This window comes from Ischnura elegans, chromosome 10 (genome assembly GCF_921293095.1).
Source record: "Ischnura elegans chromosome 10, ioIscEleg1.1, whole genome shotgun sequence".
In the NCBI taxonomy this organism is placed as follows: Eukaryota; Metazoa; Arthropoda; class Insecta; order Odonata; family Coenagrionidae; genus Ischnura; species Ischnura elegans.
Genome location: NC_060255.1, coordinates 81,401,801 through 81,407,691, shown reverse-complemented (window position 1 = coordinate 81,407,691; position 5,891 = coordinate 81,401,801). Strand labels below are relative to the sequence as shown.

General features: G+C 39.2%; 1 long non-coding RNA gene across 1 annotated transcript; it reads right to left on the bottom strand.

Annotated features, from left to right (window-relative positions):
* Positions 1-3,112: 3,112 nt before the first annotated feature.
* LOC124166985 lies at positions 3,113-5,465 on the bottom strand. Its single transcript, XR_006866552.1, has 3 exons — positions 5,038-5,465; positions 4,872-4,943; positions 3,113-3,218 (listed from the first exon to the last, which is right to left on the bottom strand). It is a non-coding gene; the product is annotated as an uncharacterized LOC124166985 (long non-coding RNA).
* Positions 5,466-5,891: the final 426 nt, after the last annotated feature.

Here is a 5,891-nt window from a genome sequence, read left to right as displayed (position 1 = left end):
TGGACCACACGCATTGAACCAGAAAAGTTACTTAGTAAAATAATAATATAGCCGTCATTTTTTTCGCAAAAATTCTCATAAATGTCGAGTTATAAACAATTTGGCGTCAATTTACGTGTAATGTAAATGGTTAAAATGTAAATCTGTGACAAGAGAGTAAGGTATTATTAAGATGATAGTAAAAAAAATCAGCTGCAAGGTTTTGCAAGGATCCGAATAACAACCATTTTGTGCCTATCTGCCGCACGTGTGAGTGTCAACGCGCGAGTATCAGCTTAGTCTAGGCTCACGGTAAAATGTGTCTTCATTTCATTGACGAGGATTACAAATAAAGAATTTTCATTTTATATATTATTTTCTATTTTATAACTGCCCAAAAGTACCATATGGAGCAATAAAAAAAATTGGTTTTCAATGTTGAGCGCATTCGTGATGCTGGGACAGGAGGAGGAAAATATTTTGGTCAAGGGAGTGGTTGCCACGCAATACTAGGTGATGCTCGTGCCAAGGGAGATAATTTGTCGACGAAGATGGAAAATGGTTGGCTCAGATTAAGCATAAAATGGCAATGGAGGTTCTACTAATGTAAGTCTAGAATACCTGTTTCAGTGAGCTCAGTTTCAAGAACCTTTTGCAAGGAATAATTATTAATTAGCCCAACATATGGAAAACTTATAGCAGATTGAAATTGTGACGGAAAAAAACAGAGAAGTACAGACTGATACAAAATAAAATAATTTTCCTTGAGAAAATATGGACGGATGTAATTCATGTACGGTTGTTTGAGGTACCTATAATTAGTATATCCCGAAATAATGAGAAAAAGCCAGTAGCACAGCGAAAAACAGAAATATAAATCGTGATGCAAAAAGCGCTTCAGGAAAACAAAGTAAAGCATAAACATTAGAATAGAATATATTGGACACGTAAGCTATTGAAAAGAAGCTAAAATATTCCACTTAATTATTTTCTTCAAAAATTTTCAATTATAAATGACACACTAACAACGTCTCGCCTCAAATTACATGATTAATTTCATTCATTTGCGGGGGACCAAAAGGGTTCTCTAATATCCATTGATCTACAAGCTCTAGGATCGATTATCTCTGGCAGAAGAGCCTCCTTGTAGAAAATAAAACAATTTTTGTTCCATTTTCTCCGACCAAAATTCGTCATCCCGTAAAATTCTGGTATAGCGGCAATCTTGCCTCGTCCATACCACGAATTCACAGAATGGCGCACCTGTGGCATGCAATTGACCTTGCACCTGATAATGGTAATTATGAATTTTTTTTAACTGAGAGTTTTTGTCAAGACAAAAGCACTTAATAGTTTTTGCTGCATCTTCCAATGTTAAATTTTCCGCCGACTTGGTACATTTCAATTCAATAAGGCCACCGTCATCGGTTATGCCATCCGGAGAAGCGGCAAGGAAACATTGATTTAGGTCAATGAATAATCCCGATGGCGATACTCGACGTCCTGAGATTTGCTCGTACTTCCTTATCGCTTCCTTTTCGTGCATCTTCCCATACTGAGTCGCTTCATTGGTGAACTTAGTGCTGTACAGAAGGCGTTTCACAATCGGGACCCATTTACTTGTCGTGCGCCTTTTGCAGATAATACCGAAGTTGGACGACGATAGGCGATTCTTCCTCTTCCCACCATCTTTCCTGCTCCGATTGACCCTGAGTTTCTTTCTCCAGTCTATTTCTTGAAGCTGGATTAACTTCCAATGATTTCATTAGTGCGGCCGCTTCTCTCTGCAATTCTTCGTTGTCCATGTCCACATTTCACCATAATCAGCTCCATCATTCTTCTTTGAGAGATTTTTTTTGTTTATAAACGCCTTTCTTGGCTAAACACCTCTGCACTGCTTGTACACGCCGAAGTCTTCGCTGGTAAGTAAATTTAAACACCTTGTGGGGACTTTTTCCACTGAGAACTTACCAAGCTGAATACCTCCACATAGGCCAACCTGGAAATCGAGACCAGAACCATAAGCCCTGTGTTGGTATGACCCCCTTTTTCTCCTGTTCACTTGTTTACCACCGGAAAATTTGGCCACGAGTGACATAAAATTATCCGCATGATTACTAGTGTCGTTGGTAATTAACTGCCCTGATTTGCGCACAAGCGGCTTCAAAGCCAACTCAATTTTTTCTAGGCCAGCATTTTCTTCGGCACTGAAAGTCTTCAGGTGCCTGTCAGCAGCTTCGCAAAAGTAATCCCGGCATTGTGCGTGACTCCCAAACACATGCTTAGGTCCATTTTTCAAGTCATTAATTAAGGATTCAACGCTATTTCCTGTTGTAGAATTATGCGCAATGGCTCCGCGAGCTGCTTTTTTTAATCGCAGAATTTTTTGTCTCGTTAAAATGGCTTTTAAATCGGGCCCTTCGTCAACAATTTTAAATAAAGCTTTGGTGTAGCACTTCACAGCATGATTAGCGCATTCCATTTTTTTTGACATGTCTACCTTATGGAACTAATTTCCTCACTTTTTTCATTACAGTGGAGTCGCCATCTCCAATAAGGTAATGATACTCCAAACCATGCAGCTTCATGCTAGATCTAAATGCATTGACAACCTTATCGGCTTCCATAGCCCCCGAGGAGGAATTCCAATTTTTATAGCATTTCTCACGAGTAGTCGATTCCCCTATTTTTTCTAAATAGGCGCACATGGAACAATATTTATTTCTAACATCCAAGTGAAGCAACCTTTTAGTGCGATGCCCAATCACACATTTATCAGCCTTACCTATCCTAATTTTTCTTCGCATTTTCCGAAGGTTGCCTTGTCTATACTACGCATTCCTATGGTAGAGAATGCCTCCTCTAAGTTGGCATGCCCTCCTCCTGTTGACATAAACCCCCAAACTGCACTGTCTGCAATTTTTAAGGAAGTATTTACGTTTTCCCCAATTTTCTCCTCAGTTTCCACATCTTGGTGGCTGGGTTCGCTAAATACTGTCCTTTTTAATTTACAAAAAGGACACTGAAAATCCAAGCGCCAAACAAGAGATTTTGTGGACGTAGACAATAGTCTGAAATATCCATTACTGCTTAGTAGGCACGTCGTTCGATGGAATTCAAGAGATCGAATTTCTCTCAAGAAAAGCTGTCTGTCAACGATAAATCTCCCATTAATCAGGCTGATTGCTGAATCAAGACCCGGATTATGCACTTCTTCTGTACTTAAGTCCAATGAGTCCCTGAAATACAAAACAAATCCATATGTATTAAAGCAATAGTAAGTACTATATGCAGCAATTATAGCATATAAAGCAGCTTAGAAAATTATAAACTAAGGGTGTGCTGCAATTCCCAGATGGAATTATATCATTGAAATAACGTAATTAATTAACTTTGAGTTCAGCACGCCAAATGCTCAAAGCTACAGCGAACGTGAACGGATTCAAGGTATTTATTAACCTGGGGTAAAAGTATTCTTCTTCAGAAGGTGATGTATCCCGAGAGTATTCTGTCCATCGTGCAGCGAAACTATACGAATTTTCGTCTCAAATAACCTCTAGGGAAAAGCTTTCATTGAATCTGGCGCAAGACAATACTTCATAAAGGCGTCTTGGATGGGTTTGAACTAGTAGTGAATTGTACTTAATTGCCAAATTTTTAGCCATAATTAACAAGGCTAAAATATTATTTTCTAGCAGTGTCCCTTGTGCATGATTGTGTCCGCTAGAAACGAAGTCTTTATCACACAGAAAATAAGGATTCTTCATTGCATTTAATTTGCATCAAACTTGCTAGCAAAAGCATACGATGTAATTTATTCATCCCAAATAAAATGTATTCATGTATGTCATCTAGCGTGTCAAAAGTATTGTGAAAATTATTTCCCTCTTTGCATTTCAACCTAACTCCGATCGTGTTGTCAAGTTGGACTAGCCATTACGTGGAACGAATCCTCATAACAAGACGCTCTGAGCCATTCATGTAACATGATCCCACACTCCGGAATATGAGCTGGAGTTTGGATCAGGTGTGTCGACTGCCTGACGCCAGTCCCCCTGCCCTCGCTATTTCCCCTCTCAGTTCGAGCGGCCGCTGCCGTTGCCAGCCCTAGTGCGCAGTGAGACTCACATGCCGGATAAATGGGAGGATATGTGGTCCGTGTGGTCGCGCAAGGCTCGTGCGAAGTGCGGTGTGTGTGTGTTAGGAAGATTGGTCTTTGTCTCTATAATTTGAAGCATACAACAGCGGGATGGACTAAAATTAAAATAAAAGATACTTAATTTGAGTGGAAGGAAATTTTATCTTTATCTTCTTATTTGACAGGCCAACCCGCGGAAAAACATAGATTTTCGCTAAATTGTCGTCTGCGCAGTTAAATTTGTCTCAAGATCAAATATGAGACTTTAAATGAAGAATATCAGACCTCAGCGGAGGCTACTTTGAACTTGGTACGCGAAAAATTAAGTTTTTCCTTCAATAATATCGGAAGCGTAGAACATAGAGAGAATTATCAACCAATCTATTTTCGTCCGCCCTATACACCTCCCAAATCCCGTCTATTCCAAAGCTTCACAAAAGGAAGTCCGAATACGATTACCATGCGTTATAGAAAATTAAGTATTACTCAGGACATAAATTTATTTTACGGATATTATTTCTAAAGAACTTTACGGAATATGAGCCTGTTTACCGTAAAGAAGTGGAATTCTAAGAATAATTCTAAGAACATCCTTTGGAACTTAGATATGGTACTTATTCTACAGCAACAAAGTCGATTTTCTTTGATTGGGGTATGTGATTTTGTAATGGAGAATGATTTCATAAGTATTAGAAAAATTCGTATTTAAACTATTACTCAAAGAAAAAATGTGAAATAACAGCTGTATACTTACATTAAGCCTTCAGAATTCAAATGATGAGTTGGGTCTAAATATTATGGATTATCTACAGTGGTACTTAATTTCCTGAAAAGTCGGTGGATAAACGTTAATAAATATTAAAAATTGGCTACAAATAGATAATAATATATGCATTGTATTGCCATATCTGAATACTCACTTCACTCGCCACTTCCTGATACTTTATGCTGACCTCTTCTTCCTCTTTGCCGACAGGAATAAGGCTCCCTTTTTGCTGCGTCGATAGTCCCTCTTAGAATTAGTAGTTTCCATCGATAAGCTTTCTTGTTTGACTCAGGCAAAACCAAAATTCAACAATGAAAAAAATTAGCGTCGCATGGGCACGATCGAAGAAAGTGCGACCAGAATCCCCAGCCGAAGAAATCGAAACTCGATAACTCTCTCGGAGTTGTCTAGAAGTGACAAGATCACACGACTGCAAGATGCTACTTCTTATCCTGTGCGCTCCTGAGTCGTTCGTTACCTCCCTTTAAGTCCATCAAGCAGCTCAAAGCTTCGAAGAAAGAGGGAGGACGCTCCTTCCCCTACCCGACCCCTCCCCCTGCCGTGCTACCGCTGCCTTCCCTTCCTCTTGCCGAGCGATCAAGTCCTTCTAGTACCCTCACCTCGCCGCAAGCGACGCCCTACGACGGCTCCTGTTTTAGTCATTATTATTCGGCAATTTATGACTTAATGCATGTGTATTTCTTGGTTTTAAAACTCGCAATTGACTATTAACGTAGCTGGGTATTTCCCGTTGTGATTGGTTTTTGCTTAACACAATGCGTTCACTTAATTCCTACGTGTTAAAATTGCAATTTCCACTTTATGTAAATTTGGATAAGCTAGGGAGAACATATACATTAACTTTTATGCAATGGCGAAAATTTCACTCCGATATTTTCATTATCACCGCTTAAATTAGAAAACGCGTTTACCGGGCAATCACCTTTCGCCTTAAATGATTCTACTTCCTGTAGTGTAATATGGAGGAAAATATCAAACTTGGTCTAC